The sequence below is a fragment of the Oncorhynchus nerka genome, linkage group LG15 (assembly GCF_034236695.1).
Source record: "Oncorhynchus nerka isolate Pitt River linkage group LG15, Oner_Uvic_2.0, whole genome shotgun sequence".
NCBI lineage: Eukaryota > Metazoa > Chordata > Actinopteri > Salmoniformes > Salmonidae > Oncorhynchus > Oncorhynchus nerka.
Window position 1 is genome coordinate 72,577,693 of NC_088410.1, and position 17,750 is coordinate 72,595,442.

Below are 17,750 nucleotides of genomic sequence, written 5' to 3' on the forward strand. Positions count from 1 at the left end.
CTGGCTTTTCTGGCTTTACCTTTGACAATCTTCCTCTGTTTGCAATCCCAATGGTCTTTTGTTTGATAAAATACATTTTTATAGCCTAACACGAAACATTTTGTGAACCGCTTGTGTCGTGAATTCCGTCTCATTCCATTTTCGACGACACATTCGAGGTAAATACACAGACAAACGTGACTTTTCCAGTCATGTTTGGTTTCATTGCAATCAACTGGTTTGTTTGTAAGACAACCAAACCTGATAGATCATTTCGCGGGACGTATTGACTGAAAGAAACCGATTTGAAGACAACAAGTAATGACATCATTGTGCACCAATGATAAGATCGCTGTTTCGTTGATTGACTGTATTTTAACCCAATGACCACTGATCGTCTTGAAATCTAGCTGGGTAGATAGCCAATGAGCTGAGGTAAACGGCAATACATAATGTTTATGTGTTGGAAGACCAACCCATGTAGTAAACTCTGGCGTAAAGAGGTTCATTCGCCATTGACGATTCATACCGGAAGGAGCAACGCATGTTACGCACAGCATTGTTTTGGTAAAGCGCATATTCAGCTGTTTATATATCAATCAGTATGGCGACTAAGTCAGGGAAAGCTAAATCTATGTCTAGATATACAGATGTACACACAATTTTTGAAATTGATTGAGGACAATTCATTTAGCGATTCCCAAATGGAGGAATATTTTTTGAACAGAGAGGACATCGTTTTGGACTGGTAAGTTCTTCTCATGCTCATGCTGTTGTTTGAAATGAATAATACAAAATATTATTTGTGAAATGAAATAGCCTATTTGAGGCTGTTGAGGGGAGGGCAGGCCCACAACAATGGCCAAAGTGAAGTGGAGACAGTAGATACAGCTGAACTGTTGTAATATAATAAAGACAGTAGATCTAGCTGGTCTGTCATAATATAATAGAGACAGTAGATCTAGCTGAAATGTCATGATATAAATGAGACAGTAGATCTAGCAGGTCTATAATAATATATTCAACCTTATGTTCCCTGTACTCTATATATATATGTTTATTATACCTGTTGATACAGGGCTCATATGTGAAACTATTCTAACTGGACATTTTCTTTCATAGTGACACTGACTCCGAATGGGAGCCCCCAGTGCCAAGGTGTCCATCCCCCACTGAAGCTGGTTCATCCAGCTCCTGCCACAAGTGGTGTTCATCTGCCCAAATGTATTTCTGCAGGCATGGATGTGCCTCAGGGCCAAAAGGGCACAGTATGGATGCGTCGCTGTGTTCTTTGCAAAATTAAGTCCCCCATCACCTGCACCACATGCTTGGTGACCCTCTGCTTTACAGCAGAAAGAGACTACTATGGCACCTGGCATCAGCAGCACAATATTGTGTAGAGGAATGAGGGTCCTCCAAATATTGAAAGTGATATTTTGTAAATGTATATATATTTTTTCATGTTTTTTCTCCATTTTTGGGGGTGGTGTGTTAGAATACCATTTTGGTATTTTGTATATTATTCCATTCAAAATAAATAACTTTACCAATTTGGCCACTTGGGTACAGTTGGGCTACTTGTGTGGGACACCTGGTTGACTTCATGATAAATGTCATGTAGCACACTCATTTAGGAAGTTATCATTCTGAAACTTTGCACAAGTACTGTTGCCCTCTTATGTTTTTCACTGAAATTGACCACATCATCCTATCTTGTTCATTTTAACGATGATGATGATACAACAATAAAAATAAAAAACATTGTTTTTTTTTCATTGTACTAGCTAAACCAAATCTATTGTGTTATATTATCCTACAGTCAATTCACATTTACACAGAGTATTTTCAAATGGTACCAAGAATATGCATATGCGTGGTTCTGTGCCTGAGCTACAGGCAGTTAGATTTGGGTATGTCTTCAGGCGGAAATTGAAAAAAGTAGGGGGTAGCTCTAAGAGGTTATTAATGGACAAAAAAATGTTGCTTTTCTTTCAAAAACAAGGACATTTCTATGTGACCCCAAACTTTTGAACGGTGGTGTACATTTTATGAGACTCCTGTTCCCCCGAATCGAGGACGAAGATGGCATCGCCAAGGTTGGTCAAACATTCTCTGTGCTACACCAAACAGTACTTAAAACTTCTTAGGGGCAGGGTTCGGAAATTCGGATGACTGACGTGCCCAAAGTAAACTGCCTGTTACTCAGGCCCAGACGCTAGGACATGCATATAATGTGGCATTGGATGGAAAACACTCTGACGTTTCTAAAACTGTTAAAATAATGTATGCGAGTATAACAGAACTGATATGGCAGGTGAAAACCAGAGGACAATCCTTCCGGAAATTTATTTTTTGAGGTCACAGGCCATTTCAATACCAGCCTTATGGGATATACAAATTAATAGGATCCAGATTGCAGTTCCTATGGCTTCCACTAGATGTCAACAGTCTTTAGACAGGGTTTCAGGCTTGTTTCTTGAAAAATGAACAAGTAGTTGTAATTTTTCCAAGGTGTCTCTCCAAGGTGTCTCTAGAACAGTTGTCTTGTTGCGTGTGTGAATGAGGTGTGCACTCTTCGTTATTTATCCTCCCTATTAAACATACTATTCTCCGTCATAAATATTATAGTTTATTTAGATATTAGAGTACCGGAGGATTAATTAGAAACATCGTTTTAATTGTTTGGACGAACTTTACCAGTAACGTTTTGGATTTGTTTGTATGCATGTTGAACGGGTGGATTACTGAGATCAATGGTGCCAACTAAACTGACTTTTTTGGATATAAAGAAGGACTTTATCGAACAAAATGACCATTCATTGTGTAGCTGGGACCCCTGGGATTGCTAACAGAGTAAGATCTTCAAAGGTAAGTGATTTATTTAATCGCTATTTGTGATTTTGTGACGCCTGTGCTGGTTGAAAAAGTATTTTGGTGTGGGGCGCTGTCCTCAGATAATCGCATGGTATGTTCCGCAATAAATCCTTTTTGAAATCTGACAACGTTGTTGGATTAACAAGAAGTTAAGCTTTTAAATTATGTTTGACACTTGTGTTTGTATTTTGAATTTCGCGCTCTGCAATTTCACCGGATGTTGTCGTAGGTATCCCGCTAGCGGTTCATGCGCCTAAGAGGCATAACCATAAAAAACTTCAATAAATAATCTAGAATAAAATAACAATAAAGGCCAAGTAAGACAATCTTAAATGCATACAAGTTCCTAAGTAAAAGCTCATAGAAGTCCACAGGCTTCAGGTACAATTCAGATCAGAGACTGCTGTTTGTAAGTGTACATGTGTGCTGGAGTAGTGAGCGAAGCTTGGGGATACCTGTACCAGATGGGGGGAGCAGGCCTGGGTAATCAGGAGCAGACTGAAAGGTGGGGGCCAAGCAGTGCAGCACACCATGGGAGTAGAGTAATGGATACCAAAACTATTTTGTTAAATCACATTATCTAGTGTAACAATCTGTAGCCAAGAAATCTGGTGATCAGCAGATGATGGAAGAGGTAGTCATTATGAAATTAACATTCCAAAAAAACATACAGTAAGTTTGGGGAATGCTTGTAAAGCTGTGGGAGGAGCTTCATGAGTCATATGATTGAAATCCAGAGGGAGGGATACAGTTCACGGGATACTGTTCTGCTACAATGACACATGCAGGCAGAGGAATTCTGTTTCTGTGTCTAGAATCCCCTCCAGGAAGAAGCCCAGACACCACACAGTATTTTTTGTAAGACAAAAACTTTAAACTCTATTGTACAATTTGAACAACAGTTGAACCGTGTTCAGCATAACATCAACATTAGGTTAGACTAGTTGAACATGCATACATGTGCACAGGCACAGAGATTAAATTTGCAACAATATATAGCATAATAGAAAGAAATGTGGCATAACCCTCAACCTTTGCACAGTGACCAGACCATACAAATGAACCTGTGTAGGTAGGCAGACAGTATCTACCTACAGTCATAACTATCAGGCATGCTTAGGGAAATAGTTTAATAGTAAAACCAGCATTAGTTTTAGAGATTTACAAAATTAAATTGTTGTATTATTGTTTCTCCTCACTGTTTGCTAGTAAACCTAGCTTGCTAGCTTGCTGGATATGCAATACTTGTTATTTGCATCTGTTTAGAATCCTATCTTGCATCATGCCTATACTTCTGTGAGATTGAAATGCATCCACTGTCATAATCATAACTAATGCGTCATGACTACCCTTTGAGGATGAGAATGGGCCAGATCAGACTGATGGGGGGAGGGGGGGGAGGGGGTGAGAGTAACCAGGCCTATCTCTCTCCCACAGAAGGGAGAGGAGGAGCTGCTAGGTGATTGACTGTTCACACCCTGTCATAAATTACAAGAGAGGGAGACTTTCTCTCTTTAACCTCCAGTATTGGCTAAAGGGATGTCCCTTTGTCTCCAGAGAGTTTTGCCCGCCCAAAACTCTAAAGTAACAACACTGGATAATGGAACAATAATTCTAACATAAAGAATGTGGGGAATGGTCAGTGGGGAGCTATGGAAAATAAATATAATATTGCTTTTCATTTTGTGATGTCATTAACAACTGTATGGACAAAATACTGTAACGTGGAAAGTATATACTCTTTATCTGTCAAGTTTCCATCCAATACGTTGTGTATATAATATGAAAAGTGTTGAAGGTATTTGTGTTAAGATAGCAATGTGATTTTAGTTTTCTAATGAGATAAAAGTTTATGATATCCTTTGCACATTAAGTAGCCACGCCCCAAGTGATGTCAGAGAGCTTGTCAGCATGACAGAATGCCCCTTTTGACCAAGAGTGCATAAAGGCTTGGAAGAGAAATCAACCTTCAGACCAGGAAATGTGAGGTGGAGAGCTGCACATTTGAAATTGTTGAAACCAACCTCAACATGAGGTGAAGAAATTAACTCACCTACCAGACCAGACCACCGCCAGTCTGGTTCAGCTAAATAGCTGCTCTGAGGAATGAGCACTCACTGGAGACCAGACAACTAAGAAGGACATTGTGACCTCTTGTGGACAATTAGAGCCTTACACCCACAGGAGACTCAACCAAAACCGTTTCCAAGAAGGCTTGGTTCTGACAGAGATAGACGACGAACGAAGGCATTTCACACGTAAATACAGTCATGATTTCTTACTCCAAACGGGCGGTGGTTCGTAGGCAAACTATATGATTAACATTACTGTGAGAATAATTCTGAATTGTCTTGATGATAAGTGTGCCTTTTTTCTCTCTCTCTCTCCATCTATGCTGTAAGAAGTCATCATATTTTGTCAGTCCACTAGGAACCTTTGTCTCATGTAAAGGGTGTAGGTTTATTCCGTGTAATTTTTTAGTTAGCAAGTAAATAAATATCTTATTTACTAATGAATAAATAATTGAAACCAATTTTTGTAGTACTGAATAATGAGCAAGGCTGGGGGTTTTCAGGATCCAAGAAGGTTACGACTGGCCAGAATGTTGATTTGATAAAAAGTAATGATTAATAATGACTGTTTATCGATTAAATAGATATATACCTTTTAGAGTTTAATTCGGGAGATGGTAACTCTTTAAATAACTTATTCCGTGGTGCCCCAAATCCTAATGAGTTAATTGTTACATTATTAATTTAATCGGGTAACAATTAAACAAATAACAGTCATCAGAATGTCAACCCTTGTCAATTATGTTACATAGCTAGCTAGTAAAATGATTTACAGTTGCTGATGTTACACATGTTTGTGAACAAGTTACAAATGTGAGGCGTGGCACATAAAACGTTAGGAGGCGCCAGGCCAACTAGCTAGCCAATTCCAGTCATGCCAACGTTTGCTGATTAACCTAGCTTTAGGTGACTGGTTGTAACTTGCTGTTTTAAAACTAGCAATATCTAAGACTAAAAAGATAAAGGGTTTTACAACTGATATACAAAAAATCTCAGATTGTAAACCCTCTTCTATTTTTAGTCATAAAAATGGCTACCGGTAGTTGCTAACTAAGTTAGCTAACTTAGTTAGCTAGCTACCTAGCTAGCAAAGTTAGCAAACAGAAAAACAATTCAATATCCCCCCACTATAATACAGTAGAATGTTAGCCTGCAATACACAATATGGGTTTCAGTAGATAAACTGAAGTTAGCTAGGTGGCTTGCAGGAAAATAACTTACTTAGCTAGGCACCATACTTGTCATCTGCCCTCTTGGTGCTTGCATCAGCTATAGCTGAGCTTCTAACGTTAGTTAAATCCAACTCTGATTCAAATCCTCTTCGCTATATTCAGGTTGAAACGTATGGTTGAATGTCACCATTTAGCTAATAGATGCTCCATCGTCAAATTTGTGTTGATTCGAGGAATCACATGAATCCATTGCATCACCCAACACAAGTGAAGCACTGCCCAACACAAGTTGTCGTCTTTCAGAGACTGGAAAAAATTGTGTCTGCTTGTATATTTAGCAATGAATCCGCCAATAGAAACATTGCTGAAAAGACGTTGTGGCTCCACAAACATATCTACACCCACAGAAACGTATAGTGTGATCAGTATAACATAGCCTTTGCGAAAAGCCACAAAGCAGGACTCCATTATTTTTAGACCCCCCCCCCCTCCCCGTCATAGAGTGTATCATTCAGCGCGCAAAGCCCTGACCTGCCTTCCTCCTGGGCAATTATGTGTGAAAGACATCTCACTGTCCTAGAAATGCCTCAGACTTGACAACAAGCCCAGATTCCCCCAGGGTGAAATTCCCCTTTAAGTCAGCTGAAAATGCCTTCAATGGGGTTGCAGGAAAAGTTTAAATAAGAGTATCTATGTCATGGGTGACTTTGTATATATATGCTTGACAAGCATAGTCCTTTCCTCTACCCCAAGCTTTCTCACCTTCCTTCTCCTCTGAATGCCGATGGCCTACTGGAGTGTGGGGTCCAGGTAACCGAGTGTGGTAGGGAGAGACGTTGGGCCCTTCCGTTGTCAGTCTACTCAGGAGCATAGGAACACCCCAGGGTGTTGTTGGATCCTCATCAATCTGTGGAAGGGAGAATAATGGTACCATAGCTCCTGAGGCCAGACAATCGATTTCACTATGCACAGACTCTCTGTCGTCATATTCACCTTTCCTACTATAGTTCCTCATTCCTCAATTTTTAATATGAAGTTTATTTCCAAAATGCTATAGCCCCCCTAAAAAAAATCACAAGCTCTCACAGTCTCACAACAGAATTAGACGTTCATCCATGTTTCTGAAACGTCACATTTTGAAGTTGTTCCAAGCGTCAAATTTCTTAAATGTAGGCATTAACTCTGAATTGTTTAGATTAGGGTTACGTTTAGCCATTAACTCTGAAAGGTTAAGGTAAGGTTTAAGGTTTGGGATAGGCTTAAAACAAACATGTCAAAATATGTCAAAAACAACATTCTATTGCTGGATTCAAACCTTTGGAACCAGAGGCAGATGCTTACACCCATACCCAACCTCTACAGTCTACACCTTAGCAAAACCAAAGTCTATTTGAAGATAACAGTGATCACTGTTGACCCTAGTGGACGGTTTCTTCTCCCGACGTCCTCAGACATAGATGGACGTCAAATACTCACATCAAATCAAATCAAGCTTTATTAATACAGCACATTTCAGACATGGAATGCAACACAATGTGCTTTACAGGAAAAAAAACAAATGAAAAACAATGAAAATAAAAGCTGAAATATTTACTACACAACAAACATAAGATAAAAAACAAAAGAATGACACAAACTGATCAACTAAGAAAGCACATAACTTTAAAGCATGTCTGACATGTATCGGGGAGCACAATCACAGATAGATTTAAAAACCAATAGAATAATCTTAAAGTTAATTTGAAAACTCAAAAGCAGCCAGTGCAGAGACCTTAAAACCAATGTCATGTGTGCTCTCCATTTGGTCTTGGTCAGTATCCGTGGTGCCGCATTATGTATGTTTTGCAGTTGACCTTTCTTGGGTAGACCAGACAGGAGAGCATTACATTAGTCAAGCCTGCTTGTAATAAAAGCATAGATGAGTCTCTCTGTATAAGCCCCCGTCAGTCAGGAGCTGCCAGAGCCACCCGTCACTCAGGAGCTGCCAGAGTCTCCCGCCTGTCCAATGTAGCCGGAGTCTCCCATCTATTCGGGGCCCGCTGCAAGGGTCCCCAGTCCGAGGTCGGCGGCGAGGGTCGCCGCCCCAAAGGCGCCACATAAGTGGGCCAAGTCTATGGTGGAGTGGGGTCCACGTCCCGCGCCAGAGCCGTCACCACAGACAGACGCCCACCCAAACCCTTCCCTATAGGTTAAGTTTTTGTGGCCCTAGTGCGCACCTTTGGGGGGGGGGTACTGTCACGTTCTGACCTTAGTTCCTTTATTGTGTCTTTGTGTTAGTTTGGTCAGGGCGTGAGTTGGGGTGGGTAGTCTACGTTCCTTTTTCTATGTTGTATTTCTGTGTTTGGCCTGGTATGGTTCTCAATCAGAGGCAGCTGTCGATCGTTGTCTCTGATTGAGAGTCATATTTAGGTAGCCTGTTTTTCCCATTTTAGTTGTGGGTGATTGTTTTCTGTGTCTGTGTTTTCCACACAGAACTGTTTCGTTTTCAGTTTGTGTAGTGTTCGGTTTTGATGACAAAATATGACACTTACCACGCTGCGTATTGGTCCGATCCTCCCTACTCCTCCTCAGAAGAGGAGGACGAAAACCGTTACACTGAGAGAGAAACAGCTTTACCTTTGCAATGTTCCTCAGGTGGGAAAAAGCTATTTTGTCCACATTAGTAACGTGTGATTCCAAATAATGTTCAGAATCTAAAATAACTCCTACGTTTTTTACCTGGTGTTTTATCTTTATTGCCCATGGAATAAAATGTGAGGCTAGATTCTCTCTCTGTGCTTTGGCTCCAATAATAAGTACCTCGGTCTTGTCTTGATTTAGCTGGAGGAAGTTGTGAGCCATCCAAGGATTTAAATCACGAATAGAGTCTAATAATTTATCCATGGAGCTGAACATATATACAGTAGGGGTAACATATATATACAGAACAGGACCGGGCCCAAAATGGAACCTTTTGGAACGCCACATATGATATGTATTTTCTCTGAGCTATGTTCACCAAGGGTGACAAAAAACTCTTGACCAGTTAAATAAGTCCTAAACCAACTTAGAAATGGACCAGATAGGCCAACCCACCTCTACAGTCTGTCTGGTCGTGTCTTGATTTAGCTGGAGGAAGTTGTGATCCATCCAAGTATTTAAATCACTAATACAGTCTAATCATTTATCCATAAAGCTAAAATCCTCTGGTGACACAAAAATGTAATGTCTGTGTAGCATTGAAAAACAATGCTTGGTTTTCTGATAATGCCTGCAAATGGTAGCATACAGTTGAAGTCGGAAGTTAACATTCACTTAGGTTGGAGTCATTAAAACTTGTTTTTCAACCACTCCACAAATTTCTTGTTAACGAACTATAGCTTTGGCAAGTCGGTTAGGACATCTACTTTGTGCATGACACAAGTCATTTTTTCAACAATTGTTTACAGACAGATTATGTCACTTATAATTCACTGTATCACGATTCCAGTAAGAAGTTTACATACACTAAATTGACTGGGCCTTTAACCTCTTCAGTCGACCCTCTACTTTTTTGAACATTCTGTTAAAAATCGCGCAACATTTCAGTGCCCTGCTACTCATGCCAGGAATATAGTATATGCATTTGCTTAGTCTGTGTGGATAGAAAACACTCAGACGTTTAAAAAACTGGTTAAATCACTGCTGTGGCTTTACCAGAACGGCATTTACATCGAAAAGCACAGGAAAAACTGATCACTGAAAATGGGGAAAATATATCCATGTGCTACTTGAACCCATTGATAAACGTGAACCACAATTAATTGACTGAGGTTGCAGTACCTACAGCTTCCACAGGGTGTCTAGAGTCTTGTCATTTCCCTTCGAGTTTTTTCTTGGTCAAACACATACAGGACACCGTATCTAATCCGGTCTAGGACCGGATATTTTCGTTGAGTTTCTAGCCGGACATTTTTCCAGACGGACAGCTAATGATCTTTACATCGCCTCCTGATGAATTTTATCGCTTATTAACGTTTACTAATACCTAAAGTTGCATTAGAAACGTATTTCGAAGTGTTTTGTGAAAGTTTATCGTCGACTTTTTGAATTTTAAAAAATGACGTTACGTTTTGAAACGATGTTTTTTTCGTTTATCACACAGTCTACATATAACGATATCTAGGCTTTATATGGACCGATTTAATCGAAATAAAGACCCAAATAGTGTTTATGGGACAACTAGGAGTGCCAACAAAGAAGATGGTGAAAGGTAATGAATGTTTTCTATTTTATTGTGCGGTTTGTGTAACGCCGAAATGCTAATTATTTTGTTTACGTCCCCTGTTGGTCTTTTGGGGTGTTGCATGCTATCAGATAATAGCTTCTCATGCTTTCGCCGAAAAGCATTTTAAAAATCTGACTTGTTGCCTGGATTCACAACGAGCGTAGCTTTAATTCGATACCCTGCATGTGTATTTTAATGAACTTTTGAGTTTTAACTAATACTATTAGCATTTAGCGTAGCGCATTTGCATTTCCAGAGCTCTAGTTGGGACGCAAGCGTCCCGGGTAGAAGCAACAGGTTAAACAGCTTGGAAAATTCCAGAAAATTATGTCATGACTTTAGAAGCTTCTGGTAGGCTAATTGACATCATTTGAGTCAATTGGAGGTGTATCTGTGGATGTATTTCAGTGTATTTCAAACTCAGTGCCTCTTTGCTTGACTTCATGAGAAAATCAAAAGAAATCAGCCAAGACCTCAGAAAAAAATGGTAGACTTCCACAATTCCGGTTCATCCTTGGGAGAAATTTCCAAATGCCTAAAGGTACCACGTTCATCTGTATAAACACCACGGGACCACGCAGCCGTCATACCGCTCAGGAAGAATACGCGTTCTGTCTCCTAGAGATGAACATACTTTGGTGTGAAAAGTGCAAATCAATCCCAGAACAACAGCAATGGACCTTGTGAAGATGCTGGAGGAAACAGGTACAAAAGTATCTATATCCACTGTCAAACGAGTCCTATATCTACATAACCTGCACGGCCGCTCAGCTATGAAGAAGCCACTGCTCCTAAACCGCCATAAAAAAGCCAGACTACGGTTTGCAACTGCACATGGGGACAAAGATCGTACTTTTGAAGAATTGTCCTCTCGTCTGATGAAACAAAAATATAACTGTTTGGCCATAATGACCATTGTTATGTTTGGAGGAAAAAGGGGTATGCTTGCAAGCCGAAGAACACCATCCCAACCATGAAGCATGGGGGTAGCAGCATCATGTTGTGAGGGTGCTTTGCTGCAGGAGGGACTGGTACACTTCACAAAATAGATGGCATCATGAGGTTGGAAAATTATGTGGATATATTGAAGCAACTTCTCAAGACATCAGTCAGGAACTTAAAGCTTGGTCATCCAAATGGACAAGGACCCCAAGCATACTTCCAAAGTTGTGGCAAATTGCTTAAGGACAACAAAGTCAAGTTATTGGAGTGGCCATCACAAAGCCCTGACCTCAATCCTATAGAAAATTTGTGGGCAGAACTGAAAAAGCCTGTGTGAGCAAGGAGGCCTACAAACCTGACCTTACTAGGATTAAATGTCAGGAATTGTGAAAAACTGAGTTTAAATGTATTTGGCTAAGGTGTATGTAAACTTACGACTTCACTTGTATATAAACTGAACAGTACGTGCCCAATTACGAACTTGTGGAACGCCACATGTGATATTTATTTTCTCTGAGCTATGTTCACAAAGGGTGACAAAAAACTATTGACCAGTTAAATAGGTCCTAAACCAATTTAGAACTACACCTGAGAGGCCAACCCACCTATACAGTCTGTCCAAAAGGACATCATTGCCACAGTTATTTCATAGATTTTAGGTGTGTAGTTTTTTGCACAATTTATCCATTGTTCAGTTGGAATGGAATGTTCATATACTGTGTATTTGACTGTGATATGTGGTGGTCTCACCTAACTATCTTAAAAGATGAATGCGCTAACTGTAAGAGCATCTGCTGAATGACTAAAATGTAAAATGTAAATGTTTTGCATACACATCTCATAACTGTATTGATATATATTACCTGTTAGGGATAGGGGGCAGCATTTTCACTTTGGATGAATTGCGTGCCCATAGTGATCTGCATCCTACTCTGTCCTAGATTGCTAATATATGCATATTATTATTACTATTGGATAGAAAACATTCTGAAGTTTCTAAAACTGTTTGAATTATGTCTGTGAGTATAACAGAACTCATAGGGCAGGCAAACTTCCAAACAGGAAGTAGAAATTCTGGGGCTGGTTGATTTTCAACTCATTGCCTATTCACGTCCACATAAGATATGGATATGTCCGCACTTCCTACGCCTTCCACTAGATGTCAGCATTCAGTAGAACGTGGAATGGAGCCTCTGGTGTGAACTTTGACCGAATGAGAGGTGAATGAGTCACTGTCCCGACAGAATGCAATTTCCTGGTTGCGCAATTGTCTGTTGATATCACCTGTGTTCCATTTGACTGCAGACGAAAACGAATGCTCCGGTTGGAACGTTATTGGATATATATATATATGAAAATAACATCTCTACTTAGTTTGACCAGTTTATTTGACCTAGAATATATCTTTTTGAAGTTTTCGTCCGATTTCGCCTGGACCAGCGCCAGCTTTTTGGCACGTGAGATGAAAGGGTAGCAAATGCAGCTAATTGGACACTAGTAATGGACGTTATGGAACAAAACAACGATTTATTGTGGAACTAGGACTCTTGCACTGCATTCTGATGAAAGATCATCAAAGGTAAGGGAATATTTATTATGTAATTTCGTATTTCTGTTGACTCCAATTTGGCGGAGAAATATATTTACGTCTTAGCGCCGTTTTAGATTATTGCATGGGATGCTTTTTTCGTAATGGTTTAAAAAAATCTGACACAGCGGTTGCATTAAGAACCAGTGTATCTTTAATTATATGTAAAACATGTATCTTTCGTCAAAGTTTATGATTAGTATTTCTGTTATCTAATGTAGCTCTCTGTAATTACTCCTGATATTTTGGAGGCATTTCTGAACATGCCGTCAATGTAAACCGATATTTGTGGATATAAATATTTCCTTTTATCCAACAAAACATAAATGTATTGTGTAACATGATGTCATATGAGTGTCATCTGATGGAGATTATCAAAGGTTAGTGATTCATTTTATCTCTAATTCTGCGTTTGTGACTCTATCTTTGGCTGGGGAAAATGGCTGTGTTTCTTTTGATTTGGTGGTGATCTAACATAAATATATGTTGTGTTTTCGTGGTAAAACATTTTATAAATCGGACATGATGGATAGATTAACAAGATGTTTATCTTTCATTTGCTGTATTGTACTTGTTAATGTGTGAAAGTTAAATATTTCCCAAAAATATTTTTGAATTTCCCACGCTACCTTTTCAGCTGAATGGGGGGGGTGTTCCTTTTGAGGGACTCCTAGCCATAACAAGTTTTTAAAACAGCTTAATAGTTTTTTAATTAAATTAAATAAATAAAAAATGCATTAAAAAGATTCACCGTCCATGGGTTAATGGTGAGAACGTACATGGCTTGAATGCAATGCAATTTTGTTTAAGTGCAAAAATGATCTTTAAAATTGTTCTGATGTTTATAAAACATTACATTTGCGAACAGTATAACGAGGAGTGGACTTTCTCCCTTTCTCTTGATATTGGCTTTTTATTCAGCTCCCATGGAAAGTTTTGTTGCGGTCAAAACCATCCATAGTCTAACTTGCCTCGTCTGTATTATACACTCACATACGTCTGTATTTTTAATTTTTTACCTTTATTTAACCAGGCAAGTCAGTAAAGAACAAATTCTTATTTTCAATGACGGCCTAGGAACAGTGGGTTAACTGCCTGTTCAGGGGCAGAATGACAGATTTGTACCTTGCCAGCTCGGGGGTTTGAAGTTGCAACCTTCCGGTTACTAGTCCAACGCTCTAACCACTAGGCTACCCTGCCGCCCCGATTATTATACACCCCAATTATGGTGCTTGTACTGTAATTGTATTTAGACATAGCAAACAGATTGTTTCGTTTTTATTAGAATTACAGTCTTTTTAAGCTTTATCAATAGCTTAGTGAATTTAATCTTGCTTATTGACTAAGTTTGGCATGTCCATGTCCAGACTGCGTTTTACAGTAGGTCTAGACCCTATATCAGTGTGAATGCTATAGCCTGTTTGATTGGCCAGTGAGGGGACTAGCCTTCGACATTTATTCAACAAAACCCAGGCCTTTCGCGCCACCGCCAGCTACTGAGCCCATAATTCCGGTTGTGAAAATAATTCTGACACACCACCAAACCTATAACACTACTGCCAGCACTAAGATTTACCATTGCTTCAGTTTATTTGAAATAGAGCCCTCTATTGGCAGATAAAAATAAACACATTTATTATACAGTAATAAACTAGTTAGAATAAATTGTCTCAGAGCGCCCTCAGCTCTGTGACCAGGGCTGTCGCACTGGGGAATGGACCCAAACAGAGCACTCTGCTGCAGGCCAAACTGGCAATAGGTTTTTAAGGACGTATAGCAGTCTCTGGTCACTGCAATGTTTTTTGCAACATACATATTTTGACTTCAATTGACATTTTTGAACCATTATGCAAAATACTTTAGACCCCACAATGTGAGTATGACATTATGCAATAATAAACATATGACTATAGACTTTTAAACAAGTAAATTAAATTGTTGATGTTTTGCACGCTGGGAGAGGACTTTTCGTCACAAACAAATGACAAACTACACTATCAACAGATAATATAATATGTGTAAGATCATATATATACTGTCGTGGAAATTCACCACCATGTCGTGTAAAATATCACCAGGGACACTCGAAGTCAATCTTAAATTAATCATCCTTTATTATCAGCACCCTGGAGAGGTTCTAACCAACTCATTGCACCATAGTACACTTGTCAATCAGGAGCTCTGCTGGGGCAGTCCCAGCAGTTGTCTTGTATACGGATATACACAGACAAGTTATATTTGCATGATTTAGCATAATTAATGAATCCTTACCATTTTGTTTCATTCAAGTGACCGACCAATACTGGTTCATGACATGTGACAGACCAATACCTCACGGGGCTTCTTCTCTCTAAGCTGAGACCTTGAAATTGAGATATCTTTTGTTCTCAAAACAAAGGTCTGGGCATACTGACAAATTGCAGCTACTGAGAGTGAGGATTCGTTCAGTCAGTCACTTGTATGAACACAGAAAACATTTATTAGAAAAGCACATGAATATATTACAGAAATTAATTATTAGAAAAGCACAAACATTAAAAATATAATCAGGTCACCAAATAATTGATTAAAAGTAAAGTGCTGTAAAGTGCTTAAGTAAAAATACTTTAAAATACTTCAGTTATTTTTTGGGGTATATGTACTTTACTATTTATATTTTAGACAACTTTACTTTTACTTCTTACATTTTCTCTATCACCCAAAAGTACTTTTTACATTTTGAATGCTTAGCAGGACAGAAAATGGTCCAATTCACAAACTTATCAAGAGAACCTTCCTGGTCATCCCTACTGCCTCTGATCTGGCGGACTCACTAAACTCAACTGCATAGTTTGTAAATTATTTCTGACTGCTGGAGTGTGCCACTGGCTATCCGTAAATAAAATAAAATGCAAGAAAATTGTGCCGTCTGGTTTGCTTAATATAAGGAATTTAATACTTTTAGACTTATTTAATTAGTAATTTACTGGGTGATTTTCCCTTTTACTTTAGTCCTTTTCTATCTTTACTTTCACTCAAGAATGACAATTGGGTACTTCTTCCACCACTGCTGTCGGTTAGCAGCATGGTTTAGCCAGAGGACCGCTAGCTTCCGTCCTCCTCTTGGTACATTGACTTCAATACAAAACCTAGGAGGATTGTGGTTCTCACCCCCTTCCATAGATTTACACAGTAATTATGACAACTTTCAAATGATCTCCTCCAGCCTATCAGAGCTCTTGCAGCATGAACTGACATGTTGTCCACCCAATCAAAGGATCAGATAATTAATCTAGTAAAAAAAGCATAAGCTACCGCTAGCTAGCACTGCAGTATATAAAATGTGGTGAGTTGTTTACCAAAGAGAGAGATAGAAAATAGTTGAACAGTTTTGAACAAATTCATTTATTCCAAAATGAAGGAGAAGCAAGAGAGAAATAGGCAGAGATTGTCATTTTTAGTTTAGCCTACTGAAAAACCCTGCACCAAATGAGGGAAGCTATGTCAGCTAGCTGGCTATGACTTTTCAACACAACACTGGAACTCTTACAAGTCAAGGTAATGGTGGTTTTTGCGACCGCACTTGAAGACACTTTCAAAGTTCTTAAAATGTTCCGCATTGACTGACCTTCATGTCTTAAAATAATGATGGACTGTCATTTATCTTTGCTTATTTGAGCTGTTCTTACCATAATAGGGATATATTTTGTATACTGGAGGAAACCTGGCATCATCTCTATGTTGAAGCATGTTGGTGGCTTTTCTTATTTGAGCTGTTCTTACCATAATAGGGATATATTTTGTATACTGGAGGAAAACTGGCACATCTCTATGTTGAAGCATGTTGGTGGCAGCATCATAATGTGGGGATGTTCTTCAGCGGCAGGGGCTCTGAGACTAGTCAGGAGCAAGGCAAAGATGAACGGCGCAAAGTACAGAGAGATCCCTGATGAAAACCTGCTCCAGAGCGCTCATGACCTCAGACTGACAACGCAGCAGTGGCTTCGGGACAAGTCTCTGAATGTCTCTGAGTGTCCCAGCCAGAGCCCGGACATGAACCCGGACTTAAACATCTCTGGAGTGACCTGATATAGCTGTGCAGCAATGCTCCCCATCCAACCTGACCGAGCTTGAGAGGATCTAGGAGAAACTCCCCAAATATATGTGCCAAGCTTGTAACGTCATACCCAAGAAGACTCAAGGCTGTAATCACTACCAACGGCACTTCAACGAAGTACTGAGTAAAGGGTCTGAATACTTATGTAAATGTGATATTTCAGTTTTATATATTGAATAAATTAGCAACATTTTCTAAAAACCTGTATTTTCTTCGTCATTATGGGTATTGTGTGTAGATTGATGAGGGTGAAAAATGATTGAATACATTTTAGAATAAGGCTTTAACCTAACAAAATGTGGAAAAAGTCATGGGATCTGAATACTTAATATACTTATTTCAAATGCTGTTGGCAGTCTTTTTTCTGCAGGTGGGGTCAGATTGTTTTTCACTGCGGGTTGCAGGTCTTCCAAGCCATATCCACACAGGTCTCTTGTGCAATGGAGCCATAGAAATGTTCTCGCTCATCTAATTAGAGCCAGTGATGGACTGGCTGAGAGATATAACACCTCGCCCAGTCTCCATAATCTCATGGCAAATAGGGTAGGTATCCATCTCTCCGTGCCACAAAGAGTAATGCTCACACTTTCTCTTCACCCATTCCAAAGTGGTGGGGCAGACATGCCGCTCATCCTCCCTCTCTGTCCTCTGCTCATTGGAACCATTCATCACAGGAAGTCCCACTGATGAAACAATTAAGGAGTGGGTGTGCCTGATCTTCACTGTCTTCCTGAATAAAAAGAGATCTGTGATTTGGAGCTCAGAGCCTTTATTCAAAATA